The sequence below is a fragment of the Podarcis pityusensis genome (genome assembly GCF_964106645.2).
Source record: "Podarcis pityusensis genome assembly, chromosome: 3".
Classification (NCBI taxonomy): Eukaryota; Metazoa; Chordata; class Lepidosauria; order Squamata; family Lacertidae; genus Podarcis; species Podarcis pityusensis.
In genome coordinates, this window is record NC_138026.1 from 9,503,466 (window position 1) to 9,524,001 (window position 20,536).

The following is a 20,536-nucleotide window of genomic DNA, read 5'->3' on the forward strand; positions in this document are numbered from 1 at the left end:
GCAAAAATAAGAAAACACCAGTTCACACACACACCCCAAACTGGTTTACACTTGCGTGAACTTGATGTCATTCATTACACTTACATGTGAGAAGCATCTGGTCTGGTGTGTTTCTGTTTGTATGTGTGTGTGTGTGTGTGAGAGAGAGAGAGAGAGAGAGAGAGAATGGAATCGAACTGGAGAACATGTTCCTTGAATGCATTCCATCCCCTTTCCCATTATTTCTCGTGTCTCCTCCGCTGGGATAGGATTTGGAACCTAGGACGTATAGAGTCACTTTTGAAGAAGATTCTGTTATGGAAATAAAAATGCGTGCCTTCCAGAAGTCAAACACATCTGCCTCATGACATGACAAAGTTCAAAGCAGCCTGAGGAAGTTTATGGGAAGCAGCTGTTGGTTGTCGTGGCTAATTAAGAACAGGGCGAACTTGAGAATTTGACACAACAGGTTTACACAGTGTTATTAGGTAAAGAAAATTAATGTCTGTTTTTAATAACAGCAAGTAGCAGAGGTGGCAAAGTGTTTTGAATGACATCATACACCCAGCTGTTTTACACATCTGTAATGTGGAACATCATTCCTGTTGTATAACACTTTATCCTTGCTCTTCCACAGGCTTTGGATGAGAAGATGGGCAAACTTCCCTGAGAGATGGTTGTCTTTGTGGCCGGGTATCAGTGTGGTTAAAGTTAAACATGGATTACTTTTAGATAGTGTTCCACATCTCTCTCTCATATATATATTATATATATCTGCTAATTACTTCACTATGTTTTTGGCACTTTTGCAAGGTTCCTTGTGGTTCCAGCCAAGTTTACATCTACAAATCAAACATTTGCTACAGCTGCAAAAATGTTTTTACTTATTTATAGCATTATAATATTTTATAGCGATGAATAATGACAAGTGCATAAATCACCCGTTGATTTGTGTAATGTATATGTTTTTTTGCAGAGGACTATTTACCCGGCAATGGCACAGAAATGATAATGGCACCGGGCGTTGTGTCACTGGCTGTGGGAATCATTTAAAGTGTCTGTCAGAAACCGAAATGTGAGCTCTTGTTTAAATAAGAAGCATAGAAAACACATTTATTCAGCGTTAATATGTGATAAAGCATGCACGTTCAGGGATGCGATGCAAGCAGTGGTAAACAGAGAACTTTCATCATAACATGCTTCAAACAAAAGTACTGGGAATGGAGAAATGGGGCAGCCACAGCCTTCCCTGTTATGTACTGAGTTGAGTAGGATCCAAAATGCAGCAGTCTGATTGGTCCTAGAACAATAGGATTCAGAATGCAGCAGTCTGATTGGTCCTAGAACAATAGGATTCAGAATGCAGCAGTCTGATTGGTCCCAGAACAATAGGATCCAGAATGCAGCAGTCTGATTGGTCCACAGGAGCCACCCAATCCAGCTCCAGGTGGAAGTGAATCCGCAACCTGATTGGCCTACAGGAGAATCCCGGAATTAGCCAATCACGTGGTGCCCATTGTGTAAATAATGTCTATAAAGCAGACATTTTGGGGGGACTTCTATTCCTCCTCACCACTATGAGCTGAATAAAGAGCATGAAATCCACTCTCAATTTCACCCAAAGTTATTGAGCTTTTTTTAGGGGAAGGATCTACCTGTCGATCGCAGCCGACTGCTTAGACATGTCTGCACTAGAGTAAAGTGTGCACAAAATAGCAAGGAAAAAATGCCTTATATTAGGGGAAACTGCATCCCAAAACATGTTTAAATTTGCACTAAAAGGGATACTCTCATTTTGACTCAAGAAAATCACCACTTTATAGTTCAAATCAGGGGAAAATAAATACAGTAAATGGGCAAAAGTACAAAGATTCACAAAAAGTTTAGGGGTGTGCACACCCCACCGTACCCCCAGAAAAAAGCACTACCTGTACCTCACATCACCCCTAGTTTTGTTAGCTGAGGGTGAAGGGAGTTGGAGCCCAATAACACTGGAAAGAGCGATAGGTTCCCCATCTCTGTTCTAAAGGATTATTTGCTGGTATTTAATAATACCATAAGGTATGCGGGTGGCACTGTGGGTTAAACCACAGAGCCTAGGACTTGCCGATCAGAAGGTCTGCGGTTCGAAACCCCACGACGGGGTGAGCTCCCGTTGCTTGGTCCCAGCTCCTGCCCACCTAGCAGTTCGAAAGCACGTCAAAGTGCAAGTAGATAAAGAGATACCACTCAAGCAGGAAGGTAAACGGCGTTTCCATGCGCTGCTCTGGTTCGCCTGAAGCGGCTTAGTCATGCTGGCCACATGACCCGGAAGCTGCACGCCAGCTCCCTCGGCCAATAAAGTGAGATGAGCGCCACAACCCCAGAGTCGGCCACGACTGGACCTAATGGTCAGGGGTCCCTTTACCTTTACCTTAATAATACCATGTGTGCCCCAGGGCCCTGTGATGTTTATGGAGTGAGCATAAAAACATGGCACTCTGGAAACATTCTCATCCTGCTATGGCAAAAATGTGAAAGGGATCGCTTTGCCTGCGTTACTTTCTCTGCTCATAACCTCTGCGATTCCAGACATGAGCTCCCACACAAAGAGATACTGGTAGAGCAGTGTATTTTTAAAATGCAACATTGCATATTCCAAAGGATGGCAGGAGGCCAAGTAAGTTGGCGTCTTCTTCTTCTTCTTCTTCTTCTTCTTCTTCTTCTTCTTCTTCCTCTTCCTCTTCCTCTTCCTCTTCCCCTTCCTTTTCTTCTTCTTCTTCCCCTTCCCCTTCCATTTTCCCCCTCCTCCTCCTTCCTCTTCCTCTTCTTCTTCTTCTTCTTCTTCTTCTTCTTCTTCTTCTTCTTCCTCTTCCTCTTCCTCTTCCTCTTCCTTTTCTTCTTCTTCTTCCCCTTCCCCTTCCATTTCCCCCCCTCCTCCTTCCTCTTCTTCTTCTTCTTCTACTTCTTCTTCTTCTTCTTCTCCTCCTCCTCCTCCTCCTCCGGGGAAGACAACTTGAAAAGTTAAAACCACCTGATTTTTACACAAAAGCTGAAGGCAGGCAACTTAGCAATAGTTTTGGGCCATAATGAAAACCATGCCATAAGGAGGCCGGGGACTAGGAGTGGGGGAGAGAAACGAAGGTTTATGAGAAGAAACAGGTTCCCCTGGAATGTGGCTGATGTAGCAAAACATCTAAATGGAAACTGCTAATTTGCCTAATTGATTTAAATTAATGGGGAGATTGCAACAGTGCTTCTTTCTCAGCGTAAGCTATAAAACCGTGCGCTGCTGGCTTGCGACCCAGGTATGTGTGGCCTTGGAATGTCATTGTTCATCGGATAACTGTTACAAGCTGTAGCGCCACATTCCAACACTTTGCTGTAACTGCTTGAGCACCGAAACTCATGTTCCTAGATTGGGTTGCAAGATTCTCCTCCCCCTTCCCTTCTCCACAGCAATGCGACTCTTGACTAAATATCCCCTAGACTTGCATGAGGTTTGCAACACGTATGCCATTTGTTCCATGTGTGTAGCTTGCATGATGCAAACTGACAAAAAACCTACTTCTAAACAAAACGTGAATCAACTAACAGTGCAGTAGTAGTAGTAAGTATTATTATTATTATTATTATTATTATTATTATTATTATTTATACCCCACCCATCTGGGTGGCTCCCAACAGAATATCAAAACCAAAATAAAACATCAAATATTAAAACCTTCCCTAAATAGGGTTGCCTATGAATATCAAAATAATTCCAGTTACTGAGACCCCCGGGTATAGGGCGGTATATAAATTCAAATTCAAATTCAAATTATAATAATATCCAAATTTATACAATTTAATCAAAGTGGTTTCCCATGCTCCTCGATCAATGTTTTTTGTCCAGTTCTTTTACCTCAGTTTTAGAACCTAGGTTTTAGAATGTAATCTGTTCCGGAAGACCGTTCAACTTCCAGAATAATCGAAAACCAAAGCATAAATTTCTGGAAACATTTACGTCCAGAAAACTCAATACGGAAGCCGCGTGGCACATCCAGCTTCCAAAATGCTTTTGAAAACTGAAGCAGTTACTTCCGGGTTTTCGGCATTCGAAAGCCGAAACATTCGACTGCCGAGACGCTCAAAAACCGAGGTTCTACTGTATTGCTGTGGTTCATATTTTTTATTAACTTCTAATTACATTTCAGTTGGCATATTAATCATATTAAGCTGTTGTCAGGGGTTCAGGGACAGAGGCACAGGGTAGGCAGGAGATGGAGAGCGATGGGGATGAATCCCAGGACAGCGAGGAAGAGGATGACAATGACTCTAGAGATTCCATGAGTCTTTCCAGCGAATCAGAGGATTCCCAGAAGGGGGCGCCGGTGGTCAAGGCCAGGGGAGCCCCAGGGGGGACTTGTCAGGAGCAGGGGGCCAGCGGGGGATCCCAAAGTGGCAGCTGGGCGTCAGGACCAGCCTCCCCGCCAGAGTGCAGCGAAGGGGGTGGAGGTTCCAGTGTATCAGGGGAGGCGGCTCCGGCAGTAGAGAAAGGAGGGAGGTCGGAGCAAGCCACCCTCCCGGAAGGGGAGGGGAGTAGTGAAGGGAGTAGCGTAGCTGTCAAAAGGAAAGTTAGAGGTTGGGGGCGCGCGCCAAGTTCAAATGTAGAGGCGCGCGGAAGTACAGGGAGCCCGGAGGAGGGGCCAGGTCCCAAAGCCCGCAGGAGGGGGCAAGAGCAGTCTGATTCCGCGTCGGAGGAATCCAGGAGGGGCGAAACCCCAGCGGGCAGAAAGACCCTGCGGAAAAGGAAAGCGAGAAAGAGGTGGAGCAGCGCAAGCCTCTTAAACTGGTGCAGGGCAGGGACAGATTCAGAAGGGACTTCAGCGGTCTAAGCCTAGCAGACGTAGGGCTGCGCGCCTCGGATCTGAAGCAAACAATGAACTGCAATAAACACTTTTGTATATAAGAAAAGAAAGGCGTTGGTCTTTTGTGAGCTGAGACTTGAGGCAGCCCTGACAGCTGTTATCTTAAACAGCTGCATTTTTAGCGATTACTATTCGTGTTAATACCTTATCTAACTTTCCATAGGATTTCAAATGAGGTGCTTTAATTATTTTCCTTTTCCCTGTGTGTCAATCTGAATATGTAGAGTTATAAAGTCCTTGGCCTTTGTCTGCTGTCCAATTCTTGAAATTCCTCCAATTGCTGTTTTCTCTCAGTGTAGCTGAGGTGGGGCTACAATCCTGGAGAATTTTCAACATATCTCATTAGCTCCCTTCCATTGTGCTCTCATCTTGCTCGGTATTTCCAGACAACAACATACTCCAACATAGTCCACTCATTCTCCCTATTCAGTCAACATCTAGAAATTTCCACAGCCCGAGAAGGAGGGATCCAGCTTCTGCCTACCTCGTCCATGGCTCCAAATTCCTTTCATCTTTACAACTGCATTTTGGGCAAAGTCCACTTAAGTTGTATCTCTTCTCTGTTGTTTTAAGGGGGGTACAGATGGTATCCACTCTAATTATCCAAGATAATCCATTCCAGCATTAGAGCTCTCCCGTCATCTCTTTAAACCACACCCAGCTAACTGTTCTTTTAATCATAAATCTTATTCCATACTGCAATTCAACCTCATTTGTATCTTTAAAATTTTGTATCTGGAGATGGTTGCTGAATCATTAGTAAAGAAACTCAAAGTAAACAGGGAACCAGAGGCTCCCCTCTCCGCCATCCACCGCCTACGCCGAATAAAATCTTTTTCTCAGTTCCAAATCTCAGATCAATGCAGCTGGGTAATCCCGCAGTTCTGAGTACACCTTTTCTCGGAGCTTGCCTGACTTTAAAGCCTATTAAAAATCCAATTAACAGGAGAATCTCTGCTTCTGAATGGTGGTGTAGGAGGGTTTTTGCCAGGCGAAGTGCTTTTACACTCAGCGCCTCCCTGCCCCCCCCCCGCATTCCATGCAGGAGTGAGAGCCAGGTACCGGGATGGACTGCAAGTGAAGCCCGTTCCTCCCTTCCCTGGGAAGAAATTCCAAGAATGATTTACCCTCTATCATTCTTGGTTTTCTTCGCCTTTGATTCCCGCAATGTCATGAGGGCTGCTTCCATTAAGGCAGATAGGAACCAGAAACCTTGCCTTAGTTTATTACAGCACAAGTTTACAAAATCAAAAATAACAAGCAAACTTTATATGTAAATAGACATGGAAATTGCTTTGTACTGTACGTTGTTTCCTTATTGACTGGTTTATACTTGGTGCTGTCCCCACAGATACCCCATTGTTTTCCTTCGTTCTTTGTTTGTTGACTGTGTAAGATGTTGGTTGTTAGAAGAAGAAGAGTTTGGATTTGATATCCCGCTTTATCACTACCTGAAGGAGCCTCAAAGCGGCTCACATTCTCCTTTCCCTTCCTCCCCCACAACAAACACTCTGTGAGGTGAGTGGGGCTGAGAAACTTCAAAGAAGTGTGACTAGCCCAAGGTCACCCAGCAGCTGCATGTGGAGGAGCAGGGAAGCGAACCTGGTTCCCCAGATACAAGTCCACTGCTCTGAACCACTACACCACACTGACTCAGTTAGAAACTGCCCATATACACTAAAGCTGCAGTGCTAGCCATGTATACTCAGAAGTATTTCCCATTGAACTGAGTGCAGCTTACTCCCAGTTAAGTGTGGTTAGGATTGCAGCCTCTGTCCACTTCCTACTTCAAATATTAAAAGCTAATGGAATGCATTGTTCAGAATTATTCTTTTCCTATGGAAAGCAGTGATCTCTTTTGTTACCTGTAGACTGAGTTTAAAACCTAAGCCAAAATGGGGAGAACCATCTGGATTTGACTGCTCATTTGTTTACCATCTTTCCACCAAATCTTTCTTTCAAAAGTTTTGTTTTAAAAGTGTCCTTGCACTTCTCCCAACCAAACCCCGATAGAATTGAAAAAAAACCCAATGGAACACATCATTCATTATTGTTGTTTTTCACATGGCAGGAATATATTGGAACAAAATAAAGAGGATTTTAAACTGTCAAATACAAAATCATGTTTACCAGAAACGTTTAAAACATAAATCAGCTTTAGTGTTTTGTTTCAACAGATGCACACATGACTATTTTTGGTATAAAATACAACTTTATGGCATAAAATGTTGCAATGAAATGGACTTAAATGTGGTTATGTAAAATAGGCTGCAATTGAAACCCCACTTACCAGGGAGTGTGCCTTATTGAATGAGACTTATTTCTGATAGGCAAGGTTAGGATTGCAGCTATAGATGGCTTTGTAATGGGCTGTTGGACACTTTCTCTCTCTCGCATTATTTTTAAGATTCCATAAGACTCTTTGATGTTTTTGTTACAGCAGTCTAACAGGGCCACAAAGGAACACACAAGAATGCAATTGAATTGTAAATATCTTTTGATGGATGAGATATGCATGTCTATTGTGTGTTTTGATATATGCAAAAAACCTGCTTCACGCTGACGAACACCTGCCCATCCGCCCTTTATTTTAGATGTCCTCTGGCCTTGCTTTGGACTTTGGTTGGTTGCCTGTCTTAGGACGGGGGCCAGGTAGGCATTTTTCCATTTGGGTGGCACTGTGGTCTAAACCACTGAGGCTTGGGCTTGCCGATCGGAAGGTTGGCGGTTTGAATCCCCGCAACTGGGTGAGCTCCTGTTGCTCAGTCCCTGCTCCTGCCAACCTAGCAGTTTGAAAGCACGTCGAAGTGCAAGTAGATAAATAGGTACCGCTCCGACGGGAAGGCAAACGGCGTTTCCGTGTGCTGCTCTGGTTCGCCAGAAGCGGCTTAGTCCTGCTGGCCACATGGCCTGGAAGCTGTACACCGGCTCCCTCGGCCAATAAAGCGAGATGAGCGCCGCAACCCCAGAGTCGACCACGACTGGACCTAATGGTCAGGGGTCCCTTTACCTTTACCTTTACCACTGGCCACTTGGTTTTTGCCTACCTCTTAGCAATCGTCACAACTTTGTAAGGTTTGGCGGTTAGGCACTGGTTCATTGATTTGTGGGGAAGTCAGCCACTGCCCACCCCTCCATTGACCAAGGGTATTCCGTTAAAGGAATCCAGGGCCTGGATCCTGTCCGAAGTCTGCTTGAGGGGCTAGGTCCATGCCACGCCTCTGGGGACACCGAGGAGAGCTACAAGTGGGTTCCCCCCGATGTGGCTTTCTCTTTGGGTGGTTTACCTTTACTGACTTCCTGCAAAGGGGCAGGAGTCTGATATAGTCCTTTGCCAATGCCTAAGCCAATACCACTCACATTTCTGTAATCAATAAAGTTGTGGCCTAAAATTTGCCCAATAACCTTAAACCAAAATTCTGTGTCAGTGTGAATTTTATTCTAATGAGGGGCTGGTTTGGGGGCCTTGTCACGCAATACTCTTTGAAGTTTTTGTTACAGCAGTCTAACAGGGCTACCCTTCTGGAAATTTATTAATTCTGAAAAGGAAAACACAAGAACGCAATTGAATTGTAAATATCTTTTGATGGATGAGATACACATGTCTATGGTGTTTTTTGATATATGCAAAAAACCCAAAATATATATTTCCACATCAGTGAACAACAAAGCAAAGGGAAGACTTCTGCAAAATAAACCAATTGTAGCAGAAAGTACAATACCCAAGTGGAAGTGTGAATCAATGTTAGAATGGATTGAAAAACTTTTGCACATCCCTATAAAACTGTTAAAAAAATTTTTTTTAACACACTGTGTATGTGGAGGAGGGAAGGAGTTGATTGTTGGAATGGAAAGTAAGGGAGAGACAACCAGAGTTGCAACTATTAAAAGCAGCAACTTTGAGACTTTGAAAAACTTTGCTGCCCATTTCCTAAAGTGCTTTGATCAGAGAAGCCTTTGTTTTATTTGTTATGCCTAGGGTTTTTGTTCCTATCAGAAAGCGAATTCTTATTTCTCCACTAGCATTAAAGGAGCAGCATATTTAGATCTTGCTGCCAGGCTTGACAAGATGGAAATGAAAGATTCCCACAACAAGTGTTTGAACAGCATATTTGATCCAATAGCGAGGTGGCATGGGCAGAGCATCATTGCTTACCTGGATATAGGAATGCAGGTGATGCTGTGGTCTAAACCACTGAGCCTCTTGGGCTTGCCGATCAGAAGGTTGGTAGTTCAAATCCCCACAACGGGGTGAGCTCCTGTTGCTCAGTCCCTGCTCCTGCCAACCTAGAAGTTCGAAAGCACGCCAGTGCAAGTAGATAAATAGGTACTGCTGCGGCGGGAAGGTAAGCAGCATTTTCATGCATTCTGGTTTCCGTCACGATGTCCCGTTGCACCAGAAGCAGCTTAGTCATGCTGGCCACATGACCCGGAAAGCTGTCTGCAGACAAACGCCGGCTCCCTCGGCCTGAAAGTGAAATGAGCGCCACAACCCCATAATTGCCTTTGACTGGACTTAACTGTCCAGGGATCCTTTACCTTTTACCTTTACCTACCTTTTGTGTACAAATAAATGTGTGTTGATGCATTACATTGTTATTATAGACCTCTGGTAAGGGAACCTAATATACAGGAACAGAAGAATAAAAGCAAGTTAAGAAACCCCAGTCTGGTCCAAGGTGGAAAGGACCTAATTCTCATGAACATGGTGAGCAATGTGTTGGCGTGCCAGGCAGTGTCTCCTTGTTATTCAGGTGAACAGCAGTTGTGGGCTGGTACATTGGCCAGTTTCTCTCCTTCAGCATCAGCATGACATCACAATGGCCTGTGTCTCTCTTTCGGGTTGGACACATCAATGTGAGAACACAGTGGCCAGTCTGTGAAATAGGCAACATCAGCATGAGATCACAGTGGCCAGTTTTTCTCCCTCAGGTGGCTAGCATGGGCTACAGTGGGCAGCCCCTGTCCTTCAGGCAGGGAGCATCATCTTGTGGGGAGAGGCATTCATTCATCTTCATTCCTCTTCCACTCAGGCAGGCAGAAGCATGTGGGCAGAATATTTATTGCTCTTGCAGAAGCTGCCAAAAGCAGGTACATGTCAGCACAATCTCTTTCTCAGTGAGGCGGGCTTAGTTGGGAGCAGATGGTGGGCCCTGTATGTTCTTCTCTTAGTGAGGTGGCCAGCAGATGTATGAGTGTAGTGGTCATCTCACCAAAATGGGCAGCAGCATGTGGACAGAGAAGCAGCAGGCAAGGCAAAGAGCAGGCAAGTAGGCAATTAATCAATTACAGTGCCTCTCTGCTTACAGGAAGTGGACACGGGTGGTGCTGTGGTCTAAACCAGTGCAAGTAGATAAATAGGTACTGTTGCAGTGGGAAGGTAAAAAGTAATTCCATGCACTCTGGTTTCCATCATGGTGTTCCGTTGCACCAGAGGCAGTTTAGTCCTGCTGGCCACATGACCCAGAAAGCTGTCTGTGGTCAAACGTTGGCTCCCTCAGCCTGAAAGTGAGATGAGCGCCGCAACCCCATAGTCGCCTTTGACTGGACTTAACTGTCCAGCGGTCCTTTACCTTTACCTTGTACCTTAACTGGGTTCTCAATGCCTCGTGTCACTTCTAGTTACCAAGGAGGAGAAAGGAGAAGCAGTGGGGAGTGGTAGGAACATTGGATAGGGTCCACTGCTCTGCTTGGACTGCAGCCATCTGCCCACTGCCTCAACTTTTCTCCACTCAGTAACTGGCAGCCATTTGCAGCATCGGCAGGTCAGGTAAGTAACACCAGCCTCTCAGGCCCTACTGATTTCAACCTGGGAAAGCACAGTAAGAGAAGGAAATTCTTGAGAAAATTGCTTGAGTGGTGCATTTAATCCCAATGGCTGCAGCTCAATGTCTGTGCAAGCCCCCTGGTAGTGATGGGCCTTAATGACATTCAATCAATCTCAGAGATAATTGTATGGAAACAAACATGGTTGCCCCCATGGAAAAACCAGAGGCCACCATGTTTCTTTCCTACAGTTTCCTCAAAGTGCACAGCATCAAGGAGCCCCATACGTTGTAGTAACGATGATGATGATGATGATGATGATAATAATAATAATAATAATAATAATAATAATAATTTATTATTTATATCCCATCCATCTGGCTGCGTTTCCTCAGCCACTCTGGGCAGCTTAGTGCAAAATATTAAAATACAATAATTCATCAAATATTAAAAGCTTCCCTAAACAAGGTTGCCTTCAGATGTCTTTTAAAAGTCAGATATTTATTTCCCTGACATCTGAAGGGAGGGTGTTCCACAGGGCGGGTGCCACAACTGTGAAGGCCCTCTGCCTGGTTCCCTGTAACTTTGCTTCTCACAGTGAGGGAACCGCCAGAAGGCCCTTGGAGCTGGACCTCAGTGTCCGGGCAGAACGATGGGGGTGGCGATGCTCCTTCAGGTATACAGGACCGAGGCCGTTTAGGGCTTTAAACGTCAGCACCAGCACTTTGAATTGTGCCCGGAAGCGTACTGGGAGCCAATGTAGGTCTCTCAGGACCGGTGTTATGTGGTCTTGGCAGCCACTCCCAGTCACCAGTCTAGCTGCCGCATTCTGGATTAGTTGTTGCTTCCGGGTCACCTTCAAAGGTAGCCCCACGTAGAGCACATTTCAGTAGTCCAAGCAGGAGATAACTAGAGCATGCACCACTCTGGCGAGGCAGTCTGCGGGCAGGTAGGGTCTCAGCCTGCGTGCCAGATGGAGCTGGTAGACAGCTGCCCTGGAAACAGAACGCTAGCCACTCCAGTTAGCTGCATCACCTGTTTGGGGTTTTTTTAAAAAGGCAATGTTGGGGGGGGGGGACCTGTTGCATGTGTAGAGGCAGTGCTGAAGCTCTTGGACCACTATTGCAATGTTTTTAAAACCTTCATATTCCCATGCAGATTTTAAAGGATTTTCTCTTGAAAAATCTCACAGAAACAGGATCAACAATGCCATCTCTAGAAGGGACTGCCTTTAATGGGTCCATCCATTCCTCCCCTTGGGGGTGTTTTTTCACAGAGCTTTGTTTCCCAAAAGGGGACCATTCATTTTAAGGGGTACCCTCTAAAGTGGACCCAGTGGTGTTGGCATTTAGTTTTTAAAACAGACTCAGCAATAGCAAAATATAGGGAATCGTTTCTGTTCTGAATCACCACATTCATAGCGTGACCTAGAGCAGTGGTGGCCAAACTTGGCCTTCCAGCTGTTTTGGGACTACAACTCCCATCACCCTTGACCACCGGTCCTATTAGCTAGGGATGATGGGAGTTGTAGTCCCCAAACAGCTGGAGGGCCAAGTTTGGCAATGCCTGGCCTAAAGCGACCTGCCCATCCTTTACATGAGATATACTGAGAAGATGAAACCATGAAACTTCATGAACAGAACCTGCAAAAGCAAGATGCCTGAGAAATATTTGGGTACAGATGTTTGTACCAGTCATCACACTCTTTGGATTTGATTAGTAATAACAAAAACAGCGTATCGTTTCACTCGATTGCTTGATTCAGTTCTAAAGTAATATTTGTCATCTTTACAAAGGTTAGAGATTTTATTTAAAAATTTATGTGGCAAAACCAGGGACTTTAAAAAATGCAACATGATGTTAAAAGGGCATAGCTGCAGAACCACTAATTTGCAAGTTGCTGCGAGAGATGTGCCCCTGGGGTATAACAATATCCTGATACAGAAGAATAATTATGCAATATCCTGAACCACATTGATATGAAATAGTAAAATCTAAAAAAAAAAAAAAAAAAGCATTTAAAATGTTGTGATATTTTATGTCCACGTATGCCCTTATACTTTTTTATTTGTGTCATTGCCATTTTTATATTCTTTTTCATATATAGAAATATCATTTTTGAAATATTTACTTTTTTGGTAGTTTGATAGCACTGTGTAAAATTACTTTTTGTGAGCAAAGAAATGGACTGCCTTTGGTATGTTACTTACATGGCTGGTTATGCATGTTTGTTAAGTTTACGTTTATCTTCCCGTGTTTCGATAGAAAGCTTGATTTCATATCCATTTTCCTTGGTTATGAAGTGTCCGACTCCACACATCATAACTCACATTTATATTGGCTTCTATTGCACCTCATAATATGCTGAATTTCCTTCTCACTCTGGTTATAACGAGTCTCACATCACATCAGTGTATAATGCTTTTTGGTTTGTAAAATGTTAGTATCCCAGATTAACGAGTCTCTCATCACATTTTACATTAGCTCTACTGGTTTCAGTTATGCATTGTAATTCAATAAATTCCATGTTTTAAATCACTGTATGATTTTATTGCCTCCTTTTGCACACTGTAACATAATAGTGGGCTTTCATGTACGTGTGTGCATATACGCGCAGAATGTGGTATATTTCCAGCTCTTATATACTAAGGACAGTGAAGTTTTCAATGGCCAAACATCATGTTTGCTTGTTTTGCATGCCTTCGAACGACACTGCAAATCCTGTTGGCTTATCCTGGAGCAATAGTTGTGAAATCATATCATATTATACATATCATCATATTGTCAAATTTAGCAACTGATGATGGACATCATATCTCAGCAGAACTCTCATACTTTCTAATCCTTCTGCATGTTTCTGGAGTAAGTCCTCCATACGGACTACAATTCCCATTGTCCCTGATCCTTGGTCATGCCAGCAGGGAATTGGAATCTAACAACATCCAGGGGATCACATTATGAGTCATGTGACAAGTGGAGGTGCATGTGCAATTTGCATGGAAGACCGCTTAGGTCCGTGGATCTCTCCTGCTGGAATGAGATACAGGTGTTTGCTTGTGCAACTGGATATATGTCACTAGAGTTGTAACAACCTAGCCCTCATTTGCCTTCACAGGTATGGACAAAGGGTTTAAGAACTAAGTTCATACCAAGGATCATAAAGACTAGTGGAATGGACTTCCTCAGGAGGTGGTGGGCTCTCCTTCCTCGGAGGTTTTTAAGCAGAGGTTGGATGGCCACCTGTCATGTACGATTTAGTTGAGATTCCTGCATTGCAGGGGGTTGGACTAGATGACCCTCGAGGTCCCTTCCAACTCCACAATTCTAGGATTCTATGGAGTTGTTGGAAGCAGCAGCAAGTAGTCCATTAAAAGCAACCCCTGCCTGATGATGCAGCAAACAGCCTCTGCTTGAAGACCTCCAGCAACTAAGAGCCCACCACACATCTAGGTCAGATGTTCTCAAACTGTGCTCCGCCGACCACTTGTGGTCTACAAATGCCATTCAGGTGGTCCATAGAAAGGTTGCAGAATAGTTCATAAAACTTATTGGTCACAGTTTGTCAGTGATGCTTGTAAGGGCTTCAATGGGTGGAGCTGCCCATGGAGCAGATGCAAATTTGTAACTCTTAAGGAAAAGAAAATAACATTGTGTTTAGGGAAAATACTAGCCTGGTTGCATCCCTGCTAGTTGTGCAAATGGTCCTCAGCTCATATGACTTGTTTCTATCATTGTTACGTGTCTAAGGAGGAAGGAGTTTGAGAACCACTGCTCTAGGTTCTATTGTTGAACAGTTCTCACCATTTAAAAGTTTCTCCTAATGTTCAACCATAATCTGCCTCCTGTAACGTACGCTCATTAGCTTCTTCTGACACTTCTTCAGGTATAGGAAGAGTAGTAACATGTCTTCTCAGCTCTGCTAAGAATACCCAGATCATACATGAACTTCATCTTCTATTATCTTTGTGATACTGCACTTAGTATATAAGTGCTAACATGGATCATTGTTGCACTGATTGATATTATCATTTAGAAAAAAAGTGCTGCTGATATTGATGATAAATAACAGTATCAATCAACACAAGGACCTTCCAAGGTAGGTCAGTATGATTGCACTGGCAGTACGAATGAGGAAGAAGGAGATAACTCACTTGTGAGTTCATAGTGGAGCTGAAATTCAAACCAGATAGTTACTGATTTGCGGTGTGCTTTTTTAGCCATTCTGCTACACTCGGTTTCCATCAAAACTACTAAAAAAAGTTCCACATCTTTGGCTATCCTGGCAGTCATGTGAGCCAGAAGAGTTTACCCTGAATTTAATCCAAACACTTCTGATCCAAAAGTTTTTAGTGTAGAACCACTGGGAACAGTTCTAGTGATGTCTACTACAGGTTTGTCTGTAAACCCTATGAGTGGAGTTGATTTTAAAGGAAAGTCGAAGAAAGCTTTTCTCCAGTGCTGCTGATGGACCACTTTGATGGAGGTGAATTTTTAGGCAACCTGATGAAGTTTTATTCAGACCAGGTGTGAACTGTGTGCGTGTTGTTGGGGGGTGGGGTGGGGAGACACGACAAGGAAGCAGTTATCACTGTAAGTGTAAAGAAAAATAAAACATTCATCCTATTGTCATCAGGAGGAGAATGGTATTGGAATCAGTTTGAGGCTACAACATAGTTATAAGACCCAGAGAATCACTGAAAACTTTGAATCCTGTGCCCTGTGTGTTTTCCAGGAGACACCTGAGTCATAACTGAGGTGGGGAGGGTTCAGGTTTTCACCTTTAAAGCCCTAAACGGCCTCAGCCCAGTATACCTGAAGGAGCGTCTCCACCCCCATCATTCTGCCTGGACACCGAGGTCCAGTGCTGAGGGCCTTCTGGCGGTTTCCTCCCTGCAAGATGTGAGGTTACAGGGAACCAGGCAGAGGGCCTTCTCGGTAGTGGCACCCGCCCTGTGGAATGCCCTCCCATCAGATGTCATGGAAATAAACAACTATCTGACTTTTAGAAGACATCTGAAGACAGCCTTGTTTAGGAAAGTTTTTAATGGTTGATGTTTTATTGTGTTTTTAATATTTTGTTGAAAGCTGCCCAGAGTGGCTGGGGAAACCCAGGGGTAACAACATCAACAACAACTTCTAGCCATGCCCTCTCACCAATCCCCACACATTCCAAGGTCCAATTTACATCTTACAAAAAGGGAGTCTGTGTATATTGGGGAGCATGGACATTGGCTTCTGTGCAGGGTGTTTAAACACAACGAGTTCAGGCATGGCAAGGGACTGGGACCAGCTGGTGAGATTTAGACTCCCCCCAGATGTGTACACAATAGCTTAGAGAGTTTCTTTGTAGGGTCCATTCCCCTCGACTGGGACCCTCTTGGCAACTATATGCACACCAGTTCTATCAAAAGTTATGGAAGGAAATTTTTCCAACCGAGCATTTTATCCCATTCATTTGTTTCAGTGTTTTCAAATTTGTAAACCACCTAGGGTGCTTTGGCAGAAAACCAACATATAAATAAATAAATAAATAAATAAATAAATAAATAAATAAATACCCCACCTCCTGCCAATAATTATGTGCCTATGTACTACTGTGACTACTGCCTTGAACACAATTCCAAGTGTTGGTGCTGACCTTTAAAGCCCTAAATGGCCTCGGTCCAGTATACCTGAAGGAGCGTCTCCACCCCCATCGTTCTGCCTGGACACTGAGGTCCAACTCTGAGGGCCTTCTGGCAGTTCCTTCACTGCGAGAAGCCAAGTTACAGGGAACCGGGCAGAGGGCCTTCTCGGTAGTGGCGCCCGCCCTGTGGAACACCCTCCCACCAGATGTCAAAGAGAAAAACAACAACCATACTTTGAGAAGACATCTGAAGGCAGCCCTGTTTAGGGAAGCTTTTAATGTTTGATGTATTACGGTATTTTAATATTTTTTTGGAAGCTGCCCAGAGTGGCTGGGGAAGCCCAGCCAGATGGGCGGGGTATAAATAACAAATTATTATTATTATTATTATTATTATTATTATTATTATTTCCTTATGGTAGAGAAATGATAAGATATCTGATGAATGATCTAACGTTTTGCCCCAGCAAGTAGATTGCAAAGGGTAATGGCATTGTGTGAGGAATAATTAAGGGATAACGGGAGTTTCAGGGAAAGGTTCCAGAAAGATTTCCTTGCTCTTGTTCTTGGGCTCTGCTTGAGGGTTTGCGGGGGCATCTGGTTGGCCATTGTGAGAACAAGATGCAGGACTAAAAGGGCCACTGGCTTGATCCAGCAGGCTCTTATGTTCTTATATTTTGGAGAGCCAAAGTAGACCGGGCAAATCTAGGTGGACCAATGGTCTATTTCAGTATAACACATGTTCATAGGTTTCCAGACAAGGTATCAAACTGGTGCCTTTTTGAAATTCAATGGAGTTTTTATACCCTAAGTTAGAGGTGAGCTACAAATTGCACTCTTTGGCTACCAAACAGGTGATCAAGACATCTGAATGCCATCTTACGGCCAAATTTGAACAAGTGACAGAATGGGATAATTGGCAGTTTGGAGAGCCCATGCTCTGCTCAGCTCGTCTAGAATAATGATGACTTCTTACTGAAGCTGCCCTAAACATCAAAGCTGACAGGGAAGATCCAGAATCGGCGTGATGAATTGGTTTCAAAAGGACTGGAGCAAATTTATACTTTATATGAAAGAAAATTGTAAACAGTTGAAAACGTTTGTAGGTTTGAGTTGAAATGTTTGGTAATGGGAAAATAAGGAGCTGATTTACATACAAGAAGGTGAATGCTAAAAGTTTGACTTAAGGTAAAAAAGTGGATATAGGAATGTGAAGAAATTGGTAAAGTTGTGTGGAAGTCAGTTAGAGGGAGGGAAGGAGGTTGATGCTTTATTTAAGCAATGCTTTAAGTTATGGATTTTTGATTTTTGATATGGAAATGTAATGAAATATGGAAAACTTAATAAAAATCATATTAAAAAAAAAGAAGCTGCTCCAAACATAGAAGGGAAAAGGACTGGAGGGGCATGAACCAGTTTCCTTGCTCCCTACGGTCCATGTACCTTTGGAAAGAAGGAATCTGTTATTTCCTGAATCTTCCTCAGCAGAGCAGCTATTTGCTACAGGGGAAGGAGTTATTGCAACTGGCTGGGTTACCTCTTCCCATTATTCCTTCCGATGTCATGGACTGGCTGGATGCGGAAGAGTGGAGGAACCAGCAGGAGAACCCCCAAAGGAAGAAGACTCAAAGCTAGGGGATTGCTGGTGGGAAGATGACAAGTGGTCAGAGGGAGAAGACTGAAGAAGTAACAGGGTTTAGTGAGCAGGAGAGCAATCCAGAACCAGAGGCAGAAGAGGAGGCTGGAGAGGAGAGGGGCCAAGAGGCAGAGATGAATCAGGCTGGTGAGGAAACCAGCCTGTTACTCCCTCTTGCTGTGACCAACTCCCCTCCCAACTGGTGTCCTACAACCCGAAGAGGTGTGAAGAGGACAGAACAAAGACAAGCAAAATGATGGAGCCTCAGATTGCTTGGGAAGAAACCAGGGAAAGGGGAGACGTAGAGAGCTGTGGGAAGGCAGAGACCTTCAGTCTCCACAACTGCCTCATAGGGGCAAGATCTACCCAGAAGAATTGCTGTGCTCTCTCGGTTCTAGGCCTCCTGAGCTGTCTTGTTCCTTTGAATAAAGAGTTAATTTCATTGACACCATGTGAGTTATTGCTGACCTGTTCCTGGCACCTGCTCCTGAAACTTACAGCAAAGAAATGGACGTACAGTGGTGCCCCGCAAGACGAATGCCTCGCAAGACGGAAAACCCACTAGACGAAAGGGTTTTCCGTTTTTGAGTTGCTTCGCAGGACAAATTTCCCTATGGGCTTGCTTCGCAAGACGAAAATGTCTTGCAAGTCTTGAGATTTTTTTTCCACTTTTCGCCCCCTTTATCTAATCTGCTAAGCCTTTAATAGCCTTTAATAGCCTTTAGCAGCTAATCCGCTAAGCCTTTAAGCCTTTAATAGCCACTAAACCGCTAATAGCGCTAATCCGTTAAGCCGCTAATAGGGTTGCTTCACAAGACGAAAAAACCGCTAGACGAAGACTCTCGCGGAACGGATTAATTTCGTCTTGCGAGGCACCACTGTAGTGCTTTCCATTTGTTCTGACAAAATGTGGTTACGGCCACCATCTTGACTGGCTTTCAGAGGGATCAGAGAAACTAAAGGACGATGTGGCTATCAAGTCATGATGGCTACAGGCTGCTCCCAGGATCAGAGGCTCCAGGACTCTGAATACAAGTTGCTGTGAAATGTCAGGAGGAGAGGGCTGTTGACCTCATCTCCTGCTTATGGGCTACCCATGGCATCTGGTTGGCTACCCTGGCAAAGAAGATGCTGGACCAGAGAGGCCTTTGTTTCGATCCAGTGGGCTCCTCTTATGTTCTTATTGGATCTAGCAGTTGGGAGGGATGGATCAGAGCTGTGCTTGCACAGGAAGAAGAGTTTGGATTTGATATCCCACTTTATCACTACCCTAAGGAGTCTCAAAGCGGCTGACAATCTCCTTTCCCTTCCTCCCCCACAACACTCTGTGAGGTGAGCGAGGCTGAGAGACTTCAGAGAAGTGTGACTAGCCCAAGGTCACCCAGCAGTTGCATGTGGAGGAGCAGGGAAGTTCACCAGATTACGAGTCCACCGCTCTTAACCACTACACCACACAGGGGTGAGTTACCCACAAATCTTTTGGATGCAGGGCAGGGATAGGCATGTGGATGTAGCTTGCAGAAAAATCATTTCAAAGTGAGCAGTCAGAAATCGTTTGAAAGGGCAGAAGACCTTGCAGAATGTACGAGGCCCATGGAAGTCCATGCAATGTGTTAGGGAACCAAATGCAAAGAATTGTTACAGAATCACCTATGTCCAGATGTGGAACTTGCTTATATTAAGGTTCTCATAACCACATCTACTGCCCTTCTTCCTGAGCAATGCATGGAGTTTATTTTCCTGCTCCTGCCACCTGCAACCCTCTCTTGGCCACTCAGGTTGCTTGCTGGCATTTCCCAGATAACCTATCCATCCACTCTCTGGTTCTGCCTCAGCCTCACACTAGGTTTGCAAGCCACTGGGGAACATCATCGTATGTCTGCAATTTGGCAGGCTACCAGCGCATCTGGATGCCACATTTCTCTTCAACATGAACAGGAGATAGAGTGAGATAATGGGCTGTTCAGGGGAGGGCATGCATGCCTCTAAAGCAATCTCGACATGGAAATGGGATTAGATGATTGGGAATAATGTAAATCAGTGATGTTCTGAAACCAGACTCATATATTGCCGGGGCTTTGATGGATAGGGTGGAAAGGAGTCATTGACACCCCTCTCTTTGAACACCCTACTCATCAGCATACTGTGCAAACGGACTTTCCAGGAACATTCCACAGATAATATCAATCTCTCCTCCTGCCTTCAGTTAGTAGAGCCCAAAGGAGAAGAGTTGGCAAACAAAAGCGTTACCTCAGCTTAGAAGTCATGGTGAAAGTGGTAACCCACACCGATTCATGGACCCTTAGGAATGGTGCCTCTTCACCTCTCCTTGTTCACTAACCCCCGCACAAAAAAAGTCTCTCAGCACAACAAACAAATACCTCTGGTTATGAACTTAATTTGTTCTGGAGGTCCATTCTTAAGCTGAAACCGTTCTTATCCTGAGGTGCGCTTTCACTAATGGGGTCTCCCACTGCGCGTGCACCTCTGGCACACGATTTCCGTTCGCAACCTGGGGCAAAGTTCACAACCAGGAGCAGCTACTTCTGGGTTAGCAGAGCTCGTAACCTGAAGCATTCGTAACCAGAAGGGTTTGTAAACAGAGGTACCACTGTAGTAACTTTGCCATACAGAAAGCAG

The 20,536-nt window shown here is 44.4% G+C and overlaps 1 long non-coding RNA gene across 2 annotated transcripts; it reads left to right on the plus strand.

The window, feature by feature from the left end:
* Positions 1-7,331: 7,331 nt before the first annotated feature.
* LOC308473712 lies at positions 7,332-17,361 on the plus strand. 2 transcript variants are annotated; one of them, XR_013984230.1, is made up of 3 exons: positions 7,332-10,134; positions 10,491-10,638; positions 17,115-17,361. It is a non-coding gene; the product is annotated as an uncharacterized lncRNA (long non-coding RNA). The 2 variants fall into 2 exon arrangements; XR_013984231.1 differs by lacking the exon at positions 10,491-10,638.
* The last annotated feature ends 3,175 nt before the right edge of the window (positions 17,362-20,536 follow it).